The sequence below is a fragment of the Papio anubis genome, chromosome 3 (assembly GCF_008728515.1).
Source record: "Papio anubis isolate 15944 chromosome 3, Panubis1.0, whole genome shotgun sequence".
Taxonomy (NCBI): Eukaryota; Metazoa; Chordata; class Mammalia; order Primates; family Cercopithecidae; genus Papio; species Papio anubis.
This window is the reverse complement of record NC_044978.1, coordinates 115,102,961-115,118,447: the sequence shown is the minus strand read 5'-3', so window position 1 is coordinate 115,118,447 and position 15,487 is coordinate 115,102,961. Positions and strand designations below refer to the sequence as shown.

Sequence of the window (15,487 nt, the reverse complement as noted above, 5' to 3'; positions counted from 1 at the left end):
CAGCAGAGCCACTGCCCCCACGCCCTCTGGCTGGCTGTTCCAGCCCAACCATGGCGCATGACTCTCCCATAAGGGGCATTCAGCCTCCCACTGTCACGCAGGAAGGCCCAACTGCCATAAATTACATAACCATTACCCCAGCCACTCTGACAGTCTCCCCCAGTTCCAGCAATGCCTACAGACATGCCCCCTGCCCTCTTCACAGTGCTGGCTCCCCACACCTAGCCTTTGTTCTGGAAACCCAGAGAGGACTGGGGTTTGATTCATCTCAGGGAATGTTGGCCCTGGGCCCTGGCTTAAACCTACACTCCTGACCTCTCTGATCATCCTAAAAGCCATCTTGAAGCCCACAGCCTACTCGAAGTCTTGTAGGAGGTACCATGCTTCTTATTCTGGGTCTTATCCAGGCCAAGCAGTCTCCTAGCTCCTAACAGCCCAGGGAACCTCTATACACAGCAACCTGAGACCAGGTACAGGTCTCTCAATCAATGCCTGACCAGGTACCTGTAGCTCAATCAATGTGTCTTCAATTACATAAGTGTAAGTTCTTAATAAAGAGTTCTAGGATATACAGTGGTTCCTACAACTACACACACACAAAAGTGCTATTCATTTCCTTAGCACCTGTCTCCAAAGTCCCTGTTTCCTATGGCGTAAACAATAGAAAGACTGGTCAGTAGCCAACTGGCTGAAGTCATACATCCTTCACACCACTTTTCTACCTCATGGACAGCAAAAATGAGAGTCTCTTAACTCAGCTTATTCAATAGTTCATTCAAACTCAAGATAAAACTTTTCTCTGAAAATATAAATGAGGCTCACATTATGAACACCTAGAGGTGTTAGACATTCTCCTTCAGAAAAGATGTTATGAAAATAAACGTAATAGCTAGACTAATAAATAAAAGTTGCTAAGATTTCTCTAAAGCAATGAAATGAAACTGGCCACTCATCTATGAGGCCAGAAGAGTGAAAACCAAGTCCCATCTCATCATCAGAAACCCTTCTCCAAACTAGGAAGCACAGAACCTACCCATATCTGAACCTGAACTACTTCCTGTTGATACTTTCTAACCTAGAGATGGCCCCAGCATCCAACTGATAAACATTTTCCAGGATGTGAAACTTGTCATAGGAAAACTGAATCTCTTTTCCTGTGTTGTTGACTGTGTAAGCAAAGGACTCTCACTGTTGCCAGAAGAGCTAGATAATTTCTCTGAAAAGTGTGGAATACACATTTGACCATATTTATATATTTGGTGACTTATAAAACTATTCTTTTAAAAATTGATAAATGTTAGTCTTTAAGCATCAATATAAATTATAAAACACCACCAACCTTAAAACAGTCTTTCACAAGGCTATGCAGAAACTAAGCCTTTATTTATCTCTGTTCTGTGCCTCCTCCTTTCTCCAAGTAAGGCTGCTTGCAGATCCCAGTATGAAATTAGCACACCCGTGATTGACACTGCCTAGCAGTAGCCCTTATATAAATATGCCTTTTGATGACCTGTATATTAGTTCACATGTCTTCTCTGGAATTAAGACAACTCATGGGACATTTATCACTAACGTTTTATTATATCAGCGAGACTAAATTTAAAATAATAACAATAATCAACATTTGTGTGGCAGTTCATGGTTCACAAAATGCTTTTAAATACATTATCTCATTTGAAGCTCGCAAGCCTCAACCAAGATGGGGAATGAAAATGGAAACAGAGCCTCAAATAGGTCACAGTACTATTAAGTGGCAGAAGCAGAATTTGAACCAAGGTCTTCTAAATTCAAATCCTATGCTCTTTATACTTTGCCAAAAGAAATGGATGTATTGATAAATTTCAAAATTATACTAAGATTCACCAATGCTAAATTATACATAAGATTCACCAATGCTGGCTGGGCATGGTGGCTCAAGCCTATAATCCCAGCACTCTCGGAGGCTGAGGCAGGCGGATCACTTATGGTCAGGAGTTCAAGATCAGCCCTGCCAACATGGTGAAACCCTATCTCTACTAAAAATACAAAAATTAGCCAGGGGTGGTGGCACTTCCCTGTATTCCCAGCTACTCAGGAGGCTGAGGCAGGAGAATCACTTGAACCTGGGAGGCAGAGGTTGCAATGAGCCGATATCACGCCACTGCACTCCAGCCTGGGCGACAGAGCTAGATTCTATCTCAAAAAAAAAAAAAAAAGATTCACCAATACATTAATTCCTTTTGCCAAAGTGTGTGTGTGTGTGTGTGTGTGTGTGTGTGTGTGTGTATCAAGCCAGAAAGGTAGATGTAAGGATAAGTAATTATCTTCTACAGCAACAACCACACACATGAAAACAAAGATCAGACAGTTTCTAACCATCTCTGTGTAATACGACTTCACAGAGAAGATGTATGATGCTACACGGCAGCTCCAGTGCTCAGGGGGAGTAACAGGGCCAGTAAGCAAAAGAAGCTCAGAGTGTCTACCTGGAGAAGCAAACTCATTCCATGATGCTGGTGGTTCCCAGCACAAAGGCTGTAGCAGCATGCCTTTGGGCAGGGCACAGTTAATGCAGATTCTTCTAGGACTCTGTCCCACAGCCAAGTCTCTAGCTGACTTTTACAAGGACCTCTTTGTCTTAGGCCTCCTCCCAATACATGGGAAACCTCAGAACGTCTCTTGCCACTGGGTGCAACTAAGTTTGGCCACTTGGTATTACTGGCTCTCAAGGGTGGCCAACTAGTTGAGCCAAGATATATTTCCAATACTTCTCAGTCCTACAAACAACCTATACATTGTAAAAACTTACCTTATCTTTAATAGAAGATTAAAGGATATTTTTTCCAATAATACTTTAAAATCCAGATGAAAGAACGAACTAATATCCAATGAAAGATAATTTCTTATGTTCTGCCCTTTATTTTCTATCACCTAGCCAACAAGGCAAAATGATATGTCTGTGAAATGACAGATCCGCAAGGACACAACACTTTTAATGTGTATGTGTAATAAGTGAATAATTATTTGAGATTATCAACTCAAAAATATGCCAAACACACATAAGTTGACCACTTTTTTAAATTAAGAAAATACTAAGGAGACAGCACACATAATCAGCAGAAATCATCAAATCATATTTCCATCTCCCCAAATATCTTTTGATTTTTAAAATATTATAATTTAGTCTACCATGTATAAAAGTACTAATGGTCCCAAAAGAAAAAATACACTCAACTCTGAATAAAAATAAATTTCAGGAACATAGAGTTTTGCCATTTTTCCAGATGTTTCTTTTAACACAGAAATGCTGCATGCCATTAAGAGGTACAAAGTGAATTTTCAGGTTAACAGCTTATTGATCATTATACATGAGACAAGTCAACTTATAACTATTGCAAAACACAACTTAGTATATTTCTACATATACATTTAAATGCATGTAAATCCAAAGAGAAGAGAGTAGATGAATAACTCTTCAGTAGGCTCAGGGAAAACGACTGAAGAGAGACTTTTACTTTCTGCTCCATTATTTATGCTCTGTATCATATAGCTTTTTATTTTCCATATTGTTTAAACTATGAAAATAAAAACACAGTCATATTTTATTTGTATCACATATAAAAAGAAAGAAAATGAAAAAAAAAAAACAGGTTAAAAAGAGTTGGTTCAATTCTTGGACCACTGTATCACTGTATTCTTGGACCACTCTATCATTCAGTGGTTGTTACACCTTAGATTTTGTCTAAGGTTGTTAAACAACCACTGAATGATACAATGCCTTAGAAATGGAGGACGGAGGACAGGCACGGTGGCTCACGATTGTAATCCCAGAACTTTGGGAGGCCAAGGCTGGTGGATCAAGGGAGGACAGGAGTTCAAGACCACCACGTAACATGGTGAAACCCCCTGTCTCTACTGCTAAAAATATGCAAATCAGCTGGGCATGTGGGTGGTATGTGCCTATAATCCCAGGTACTCTGAAGGCTGAGGCAGGAGAATCGCATGCGCCCAGAAGGCAGAGGTTGCAGTGGACTGAGATCACAGCACTGGTCCCAGCCCGCGGATAGAGCGAGACTCCATCTCAAAGCAAGAAGAGGAGGAGAGGGAGGGGAGGGAGGAGAAAAAGAAAAGACAGACAGATACAGACAGAAAGAAAGAAAGAAAGAAAGAAAGAAAGAAAGTAGAGGAGAGAGAGAGAGAGAGAGGAAAGAGGAGAAAGAGAGAAACAAAAGAAAGAAAGAAAGAAAGAAAAGAAAGGAAGGAAGGAAGGAAGGAAGGAAGAAAAGGAAGGAAGTGAAGGAAGGAAGGAAGGAAGGAAGGGAAGGAAGAAGAAGGAAGGAAGGGAAAAGAAAAGAAAAAGAAAAAGAAAGAAAGAAAGAAAGAAAAGAAAAGAAAAGAAAAGAAAAGAAAGAAAGAAAGGGTGGAAGGAAGGGAGAATGGAAGAAGGAGATGGATGGAGGAGAAATAGGTAGGGGCATGGAATGGAGACGAAAGGAATGGAAGGAAGATGCTACATCCCACAACGAAAGTACCAGTTCAGGGGTTACTAGATATACACCTAGGGTTTGCAGCTTCAGGGTCTAATCTGTCCCCTCGGCTCAAGAGACAATCCCTCACCAGCTGTAAGTATAGAGAGATACAGCAACAGTTCTGTTCCTGTGTGTTTGAGTATCACGAGAAAAGTCTCGAAATCTAAGCAGATAACTCCTAAATCCACATCTATAACCATGATGTTCCTAAATTCAGTCTATCTCCAATGATCTACATTCCCAATTATCACTCCCTACAGAAATGAGCTGTTTACCACTTCTAACATTGAAATTGATTTCCCCCAATCAACCATATATAAAAATTTAACATCTAAAAAAGTATACCTTATGCCTTCAGCAAACCTAAATGCCTGAAATTATAGCACAGTAAATACTAGTCTCAGAAAAGCAACGAGTTGTAAATCATTTGTTTTACTGAGTAAGATTGGATTTTCGTCATAGGAAAAAACTAAACTGTCTTTTTGACTGGTGACTTATGTTATAAATTAAATATAACTGTATATTATGTTTATAACAATTATGGACACCATTCATTCTTTACATATCACTAGCAGAAGAAAGCCAACTACTTTTGAAGCAGCAAGTCCTAAAGTTTAAATTAAAAGAGGACCTACAATAAAACACAAATCAGTTTGGTAAAGGGTTATCCCTGTCTTTAGTCCTAAATCCAGTGGCATATGTGTCTTCTGTAATTAATGGCAAAATCTCTCTCACAAGCAATTTCCAGATGCCATCCTTAAAATACAGTTAATCAGTCTTTGATTCATCATGAGCTCGGGAATGCTCTCCTAACAGGCACACTTGCTAGCTCACAGCAAAAGAAATATTACCACCCACTCCACTGCCATTGAAAAAACATTTCAAACATGTTTAATCTCCTTCAGGGCCAGTTGTAGACATTCTTCCCCTAGCCAGGTTCCAACCCATTTTAAAACATCCAAACACGAACTTATATCAACCCATGATCTAATGTGATGAGTTTACCAAGGTCTCCAACAACCTGAATCACATGCCAAGGGAAATACAATGAACAGGCCATTCTGTAGAGTGAAGACAAGCTCCACACCTGTCAGTGGGAATCTGTTTGACGGTAGCCCAAGGCAGCTTCACAGAAGACACCTTTCTTAACTGGGAGAATGTGCTTCTCCCTTAAATTCAAAGGAATCTTACTGCTTCTTTTATTTAGTTTATTTTTGGAATTTTCCCCTCATTCCAGAAAGAACTGAAGGTAGTTACTAATATGCTTCCATTTTTTAGGGGAACATACAAACTCTTCCTGGACATTTTTGTCACATTAAGTTCTCCTTCGTATCCATTAGGGAACTGAAGACCTTCACTTTTTTCTCAGAATTTCTTTATCATATACTCCAAAAACCAATTGCATAATAATTACCTCACCCTTCCCTGATGTTATGAAAGCTTGCCCTTCCTGCTGATTCACAGTGAGACGACAGCTCACACAGTGCGTGCTTTCAATATGAGCGCTCAGACTAAGAGTGACAGGGATACGTTATAAGTTGTAATGTATGCCCTGAAAGTTCAAAACACATGAGGTGGAAAGAAAAATAATTATCCCAAACATAAGTTCGAAAAGAATTATCTAACCGGATCTGAAGCCCCACCACTGAACTGACCTTGCAGAAAGACTTTTTATGTGATACCATCAGTCTACCAACTCATGAAACCAGCTCAGTGGAATTTGGGAAACTTGACTAGTCTGTAATCAAGATGTTGTTAAGGGTATCATCAATTGCCTTATACAAAGTCTTCTTTATTTCTGGAATTTTTTTTTTTTTTTTTTTTTTTTTTTTTTTTTTTTGACCAAGTCGCCTAGGCTGGAGTGCAGTGGCGTGATCTTGGCTCATTGCAACCTCCACCTCCCAGGTTCAAGCAATTCTCATGTCTTAGCCTCCCGAGTGGCTGGGACTACAGGTGCATACCACCACACCCGGCTAATTTTTGTATTTTTAGTAGAGGCTGGGTTTCACATATTGGCCAGGCTGGTCTCGAACTCCTAACCTCAGGTGATCCGCCTGGCTTGGCCTCTCAAAGTGCTGGGATTACAGGTGTGAGTCACCATGCCCAGCCTCATTCTGGATTTTATGTTGGTAATACTTTTGTTTCTCCTAAGCAAATGATTTGCTTTTAAGTTGTGGTCTGTATTAATCAAGTAAGTAGTCAAGTTTCATATTTTGCCTTGGCAGGTAGAAATCTTAAAAACAAAAGTGAAGCCGGGCGTGGTGGCTCAACCCTGTAATCCCAGCACTTTGGGAGGCCGAAGTGGGTGGATCACGAGGTCAGGAGTTCAAGACCAGACTGGCCAAGACAGTGAAACCCCGTCTCTACTAAAAATACAAAAAATTAGCCAGGCGTGGTGGCAGGCGCCTGGAATCCCAGCTACTCAGGAGGCTGAGGCAGGATAAATCGCTTGAACTTGGAGGGCGGAGGTTGCAGTGAGCCGAGATTACGCCACTGCACTCCAGGCTGGGCAACAGAGTAAGACTCTGTCTCAAAAAAAAAAAAAAAAAAAAGAGAGACATACTCATACTATGTGACCGTAACTATTCAATGATTTACATTTGTTCTTTCCTTTTTCGTTTGTACCTATCTTTTTTCCTTTCATTTTTCCCACCTGTTTATTATTATTTCAATTCAATATACATCCTATATTGTACAGCAGCTGTTGGGAAAAAGCAAGAAGCACAGTATTGTGAATATCATAGTCAGGTATCAATCTGAACAAATAACCAGAAAAATTTCAGAATCCCAGGCAATCCAAGTTTTAGCATAGTTTCATGTTCATCTATCTAAACTACATTTTATAAAGCACTGGAAAACTCTGTATTTTATATCAGAGAAATAGTACAAGCAATTCACTTTTTATTGCAGAGATATGAAAATCTATAGAAACATTAAAGTCACACCCTCAATTATACCAAAACTGTACTTAGTCCCGCCTTACTTCCTAGAACTTAGTTCCTAGAACTAAGGAGGGGCTAAATATAGTTTTGCTATAACTGGGAAACCACCATCTGAACATAAAACTGAGCTAAAGGCCAAAATAAAATTTAGTCTCTTCTTTACCTTCATTCTTTCTCAACCAGTTTGTAGTGATAAGTCAAAAATCACATATTTAACTCACCAGAAAAGTACTACATTTTCATCTAACTACATTTAAGTTAGATCATTTTATAGACTCAGGTTTTATAATTGAGACTACTGCTAATTAGTTGAATAGAAGATAAATTTAGAATTTTTGTTTCCTTCTATAAATTTATCTTAAGTCATGAGAAAGTGTCTCTTGCCTTTTAAAATTTGAGTTCTTCACCATATCTAACTTATCACCTCCATTTATTCAACTAGACTGTTATTTCTTACAAAATGGCTCTGTTCTTTTGGCATGATGTTAATTGTAGGTCCTTACATTTGGAGCTTTGATTCTGTCTTGACCAAAATTCTTTGGTGCCTCCACTTCCATGTAAATTAATATTAATTATTTTGGTAAATTTTAATCTGATTTTTATTATTTTCTACAGCTCAACATCTCTGACAAATACTCCAAGCTAATTCATTAACATAAACCAAATAACAGGACCAAAGAAGAGGTTTTCTAACATTGCTCAAGTTTTACATTTTCCCGAAGATTTTTCCCAGAGCCACTAGGATCTTGTGAATCTAAATAGGCCCAATAGTTTAGCTTTGACAGTTTCTCAACCACATAATATACAAAATCACCTGATGGGTTTGTATCATATGAGAAATCTAACCTCAATTCCTTTCTGGAGTGACCTCACAATTTCCCTTGAAACACTGAAGACCCAGATACCCAGTCATATGTGCTAAAGCAATTACAGAAGGGATTTATTTATTAAACATTAATCCCCTTGTCATGCAGAGTACCTAGAAAATCCCTGATGCACTTCTGCACTGAAACTTCACTGGAAACAAATTTTTCTAAGTCTCCAAAGACCTTTCCCTTGAGGAGTCGAACAGGTCTTTCTCAAGTCTTCAATCCCCTTGACCTCTATGCTTCAGTTAGCACTGTTGAAATTCTCTCCTCGCATGGTTTCCCTGGGTGTTCTCTGTGTTCTTCTACTACCTCTTTGTCTCATTTGCTGACTATTCTTTTTGCCTGCCTCCACCCCCTTGGCTGGTGGCTGCTCCTAAGGTTCCAAACTCAGCTTTCTGCATTTCTCCCTCAATAGTCACCACGATGATACATATCCACATGCATTACTGAACTATCACCTTGCATAAATGCCTCCAAAGTCAATGACCAAGACTTGCGCTCTCAAACTGTAATCCTGTCTAGTAACTGACTGGTCATCTCAGGATATGATCGCTGACATCTGAAAAGCAGTCTCTCAAAAACTGAGCTTTTTTTTTCCTAACCCAGCAGACTTTCCAAAGCCCTCCTCTAAACCCTCATTACTTTAAATCTAGGTTACAAAACAGCTCCCTAATACTTTCTCCACCCTTAGCTCCACGACTCCAACCTATCCTAGATGTTGCTGCCTAAATAATTACCAATATTGGTCATTTTCAGCACATTTCATATACTCAAGAATTGATGGCATTTTCCTACTGTCCCTCGAATCAAATCAATAATCAAATTCATCCCAAATTATCCACGGCCACCTTGTCCTAGCCTGTGTCCTTGCTGTCTTGCTTACTGTTACTAACATGTCAAATGTGACTTGCTTCACTTCCAAACCTACATCCTCACATATACCTTTCTTCCTCATCTCTGTCTGCCAGTTTGTTTCTCTCTTCCTTCATTATCCAATTCAAAATTCAGATCCTTCCTCAGCCAACCCCATATCTTTGGCATCACTCTCTTAATCACTCAATACTCTCATTTGCACTGTCTTTTTTCCACTGATTGATATGTTACTTTGCAAGTGTTCTCAACTTGTGTTGGATGTACACGTTCTCTCTCTGCTAGATTATAAAACTCCTTGGAAGCAGGGAATTTCTCTTGCATAATAACATTTTAGTTCTTATATAAGAACATTTAGAATATGTTGGTACTACTTATAGTGCAGTACTAGCAGGTATCCATTAACTAGTTGTAATTAACAAAGTAGTTGTTATGGCTGGACAATGTCATAATTCTATATCCTAATCCGATATAAAAAATGCATATCCAAAACACATTTCAAACAAGACTCTGAGGGAATCCCATTTTCTTCAATAAAAAGTTTTAAGTGATTCTATTACTGGCCTTTTCCCTATTTAAATGAGCTTTATTTCCTTTCTTATGTTTTCCTTGTTAGCTTGTCCACCTGCTGAAAGGAAGGCAAATAATTTCTTATCTAACCTAATTATTTACCCCTTCCTGCCTTTACTGGAATCCTGGCTCCCACACCTGCTTTGCTCAGTGCTACTCCCAGAGGTATAAGAAAGCATATTCCCAAGGTCAGCCCAGGCCTCAGCTTAAGTCCCTAATGTCTGAGAACCTAGAATCTAATTTCACCAGCCCACCTAAAAGTAAAGAATCAGCCTGCAGTTTGCTGAAAGATACAAAGGTTATGCATATTTTGATGCCAATCATACAAAAAAAAGAAAAATTAGAATTAGGATTTTTTTTAACTCCTAAGATGGAATGAGAGAAATACCACAGATTTCTACATATCAGTTCCACTGAGATTTTTTTAACTGAATAAATAGCTGAACCACACAATATGTCTCAAATGAGGATACTGGCCTGATGGCTCACAACACCCTTCAAAGCCCTTCTAAAGACCCTATTCTAGGCCAGGCACAGTGGTTCCTGCCTGTAATCTCAGCACTTTGGGAGCCCAAGGTGGGTGGATTACCTGAGGTCAGGAGTACAAGACCAGCCTGGTCAACATGGTGAAACCCCGTCTCTACTAAAATTACAAAAATTAGCAAGGCGTAGTGGCACACACCTTTAATCCCAGCTACTTGGGAGGCTGAGGCAGGATAACCGTTTGAACCTAGGAGGTGGAGGCTGCAGTGAGCCGAGATCACACCACTGCACTCCAGGCTGGGCAGCAGTGTGAAACTCTGTCTCGGGAAAAAAAAAAAAAAAAAATCCCCTACCCCACGTTTGCTCTCTGACTCCTTGATTTCAGGCCAGACCATCAAGTGCTGCACAGACTGTCTCTATCAAAAAGCAGGTGCTCTGACATTTTCAGGGGATCTCTCTGAAAGAAAATCACTTAGAAAACATAGGCCTAAACTTATATATTCCAGATCTGCCACTTATGGCTTTTAAGTAAGTCACCAGGCAAGACAGAATCCATTTAGGTGAAAGGCCATTCTGTATGCTACCCCTTTCTGGCACAGCCTCCCCTAGACTACCAGAAACAAGTGATATTAAAATGCAATTGGTAAGTATTAGAAGTCAAATGAATATGGACAGCTGATAAATGCATACTGGTGGACAGAGATTTAAAAATGACTGAAAGATCATTCTAATCATTCAAGATGTCAATTGAAAGATATCAGGATAAGATAACATATTAACTCCTGGGAATTTTCATCACCATCAGTAGTAGATGATATAAAGTCATGAAAAAAGCTTAACTTGGCATAAAAAAAGAAAGATACTCCCAAGTCATTTATTCATATTGAATTCTTACAAAATTAGTTAATAGAAAATATGTTGTTTTGACTTATAGTCCAGAGTCAGCTGCAGGGGAAAATGAATTAACATTTTGTTATTTCTTTCGTGTTGAGAGTAATCATTGGACTACAACCAGAACCACCAGAATCAAAATTTTTCATTTTGAACTTGCATAAAGAAACCCAGAGTAAATACAGCATCAATGAGACTTTACTATCAATGAAGGAAAAGCACTAGCACAACACTACAAGATGTATTTGATGAACATACATTTCTGATTTAAAACACAAAGGCCATACTGTACCTTGAAGATAGAAAGACTATACTGCCAAAGGCACAAGCACAAAAGGTCAAATGCCAGCTGGTATTAGTAATGGAAAAATGAGCCCATAAATGAAACACCAAACAACACTCAAAAGCCTATAAAACATAGGCCAATCCTACTGCTTCTTCAAGAAGAATGGCTAACATTATCAGAATGTATGCAGATCACAACTTACGCCTTTCCCACTCTTTGTACTTCTGAAGTGTGAAATGCTATTTTTATCAAGTTTTCTAAAAATGCACAATTGTATTTCATTTCATTTTAATTTTTATACTTTGAATGTCTGCCTTCCTTCCTGTTAGATCTTTCTTCCTGTTGCTTTCTGTTCTTTCTAGAATGAGTTGTATAGCATGGCTTTATATAATGTATACTGGCAGCCTGCTATAATGTATAATGTGTACTGGTAACTTGCCTAGAAATACTACCACTCATCCTTCTTAGGACACAGACATCTAATTAGAAGACTATAATCAGGCCAGGCAATCTGCCTGAACAATACCCAGAGTGAAAGCATGAACTCCAGCGTCAGACAAACCTGGCTAAAGTCTGGGCTCTGCCATTGGCTAAAGGCATGACCTCAAGAAGTTACTGTTATCTCATTAAAAGCCAAGTTAAAAAAAAAAAAAAACTCATAATAATTCTAAAAATAATAATATTTACCTCACAGTGTTTTATAAAGATTCAGAGAGAGAATGAATTTCAGAATGTACAACATAGTCCCTGGCACATAATAAAACCTGCCAAATTTTGAAGTAGTAACAATAAAGGTTAGAGTAACACTTCTACCGTTTACTTGTAACCTTAAAGTTTCTCATTCATAAATTGGAAATAACAATATTAATCACACAAGATTGTTATAAAGATCAACAGAGAAAAACTAAGCAAGAATACTGTTTAATGGTATAGCTATACACAAATATGAGGCAGTGTTTTCTGAGTTTCATAATCCATGACAACACGTAGTATTTGGCCTAACTTTGCACAAAGTTATAGAAAACTGCTTTGGATAATTCCATTTGGTTGGTTGTTTCTGTATTTCAACACAGCCCAAGAAGAGACACATGCTAGGGAAAAATCCTAAGTCTCCAAAGCAAATGGTCCTTTGACAATACAAAACTAAGTAGCCACCAGCTGATCAGTATGAAAGCATATGGTCCTTTATATCCAGTGCTTTTAAGCGTTTGGTCTTGTGATGACTTCCAAGTGAATCCACACGGAGTGTTTTTAGAAAACACTCCCAGACTCTAGACAGTGTGGCAATTCCTCAAGGATCTAGAACTAGAAATACCACTTGACTCATACATCCCATTACTGGGCATATACCCAAAGGATTATAAATTATGCTGCCATAAAGACATATGCATACATATGTTTATTGTGTCACTATTCACAATAGCAAAGGCTTGGAACCAACCCAAATGTCCATCAATGATAGACTGGATTAAGAAAATGTGGCACATATACACCATGGAATACTATGCAGCCATATAAAAGGATGAGTTCATGTCCTTTGTAGGGACATGGATGAAGCTAGAAACCACCATTCTGAGCAAACTGTCGCAAGACAGAAAACCAAACACTGCATGTTCTCACTCATAGGTGGGAATTGAACAATGAGATCACTTGGACACAGAGTGGCGAACATCACATACCAGGGCCTGTCGTGGGGTAGGGGGAGGGGGGAGGGATAGCATTAGGAGATATTCCTAATGTAAATGACAAATTAACGGGTGCAGCACACCAACATGGCACACGTATACATATGTAACAAACCTGCACGTTGTGCACATGTACCCTAGAAATTAAAGTATAATAATAATAAAAAAAAAAAACCACTTCCAGGGTCCACCCAAATTTACTTATGCAAAATCTCTGAGAGTGAAGCCCAGAAAGCTGAACTTTTTTTTTTTTTTTTTTGAGACGGAGTCTCGTTCTGTCGCCCAGGCTGGAGTGCAGTGGCGCAATCTCCACTCACTGCAAGCTCCGCCTCCCAGGTTCATGCCATTCTCCTGCCTCAGCCTCCTGAGTAGCTGGGACTACAGGCGCCCGCCACCACACCCGGCTAATTTTTTGTATTTTTAGTAGAGACAGGGTTTCACCGTGTTAGCCAGGATGGTCTCGATCTCCTGACCTTGTGATCCGCCCGCCTCGGCCTAGCAAAGTGGTGGGAATACAGGCATGAGCCACCACGCCTGGCCAGAAATCTGAAATTTTAACAAGACCTCCCAGTGATTCCAATGCTCATTTAAATTTGAGAATTCCTGCTTCAAAGTTTTGTTATGAAAAGCCATAATAAGCATAGCTAACACTTGTTACTATGCAAAAATTGTTCACTAGAAAACAAAAGAGTACCAAACAGACTAGATGAGATTTTAATCTAAATACAAACTTGGAAATAGAGTAGCCAAAGTTCAAAAAAATCAATATTTAATTTTTCCTTTAAATGCATCTTTTCAGTGACATCTCATAGAGTAATAAGAAAATTGTTTTATGAGAATTGTTTTACAGCTGGTTATTATTGTACATTCAGGTTTCTCTAGTGCTCCAGATGTTGACTTTACTTCTCTTAACACCTGCCCACTTGCCTGTGCCTGCAAAATAAGCAGGGGTTAAACATCAGCATACTTTCAGGTTCTGATGCTTCATCAAGCCCCCGCCCCCAGTAAACTTGCCTGAAATACTACCACCCATCTTTTTGAGGCTACAGACACAGAATGAGAGGACTGTGATCAATATAGGCCATCTGCCCTCAGCCTCCCCAGGTGAGCCAGTGGGGGTAATTACCACACAGAGCACCACTGACAGTACCCACCTCACTCAGAGCAGTTCTTCCAACCTAAGAGGTCACCAGGAGTCAGGATAGGTTCACGAAGAACATGTTATGACAAGAAAGCCTTACTTCCTTTTTTGACTAAATGACAGCATCATTTATCTTGAGTTAAGCAAATATCTAACCCTAAGCTCCACTAACTTAGCAGTGCTGTCTGTCAATTCCTTGATGCAGCGCTTAAGGTTTTGCTCACTATGGAGCACATTATGGCATCTGAATGTCACACTGAGGCACTTGACACCTGAGACTACTGAGACTCTGCCCAGCTATTCAAGAGCTGCAGATATCAATTTCTCAGCACATCTGTAATCTACCGCTACAGGACACCAGTTGGAAAGCTCACTCTAAGGAATATTACTGCGTGACTAAATAACGGCCTAATCAGATTCCCCATTGAGGGCACTAGTCTGTTAGAGAAGTAGGTGGGCATGTAGTTACCCCAAGTGTCTAAATCAGGGAACACCAGGAAACCAGAGGTAACCAGGGACAACATAAAGCTCAAAACAATCAGCAAAACTCAAAATGTAAGAATATAGACATATAAAAGAAAAGAATGGGGAGCAAAGAGGTTCCAAGACCAAGGTGCACAGGTGAGTTCATCATCCTTGTTTCATCCTTGTTTAAATGCAAAGAGCCAAATAAATACAAAACCAGAGTTGACTGGTAAGCCAAGATCACCTTGAAGAAGTAATACACTGTTTTATCTAACATTTTTAGCAATGACTTGAAGGAAGATAAATACATAGAATATAGCTTATAAAAAAACACCACGTCACCTAAAGCTAAGAGATATTACAATTTATTCTAATTTTCAAGGGATATTATGTGGAAAAATGATTAACTGTATTATCAAGAGCAAAACTAAGACCAAAGGGTCAAAATCTCAGGAAGGCTAACTCTGAGTCAATGTAATGAAAGGCATTTTAGCAAATAAAACCATCCACAAACGGAACGGACCACCATGCAAGGCAACTGGCTCTCTGGCCCTAGGATCGTGAATCATGATCAGTCAGAAAAATCACAGCAAGGATTCTGTTTTGGTGAGAAAGAGATTAGCTGGCGTTTAAAGTCCTTTTACACTCAAATTCTATGAAAAACATTTTAAGTAGAAACCAAGTCTTTCTACCATTAAAGGAGTAGTAATGAATCTGGCAAAGAGTATAAAATCTAAAATGATTCCAGTCTAAATTACAAGTAGACGCCATTTATTT

The 15,487-nt window shown here is 39.2% G+C and overlaps 1 protein-coding gene across 6 annotated transcripts in view; it reads right to left on the bottom strand.

The window, feature by feature from the left end:
* Positions 1–15,487, bottom strand: part of SLC4A4 (solute carrier family 4 member 4) — a 494,300-nt gene that overhangs the window by 276,163 nt on the left and 202,650 nt on the right. The gene's annotated exons all lie outside the window — the stretch shown is intronic.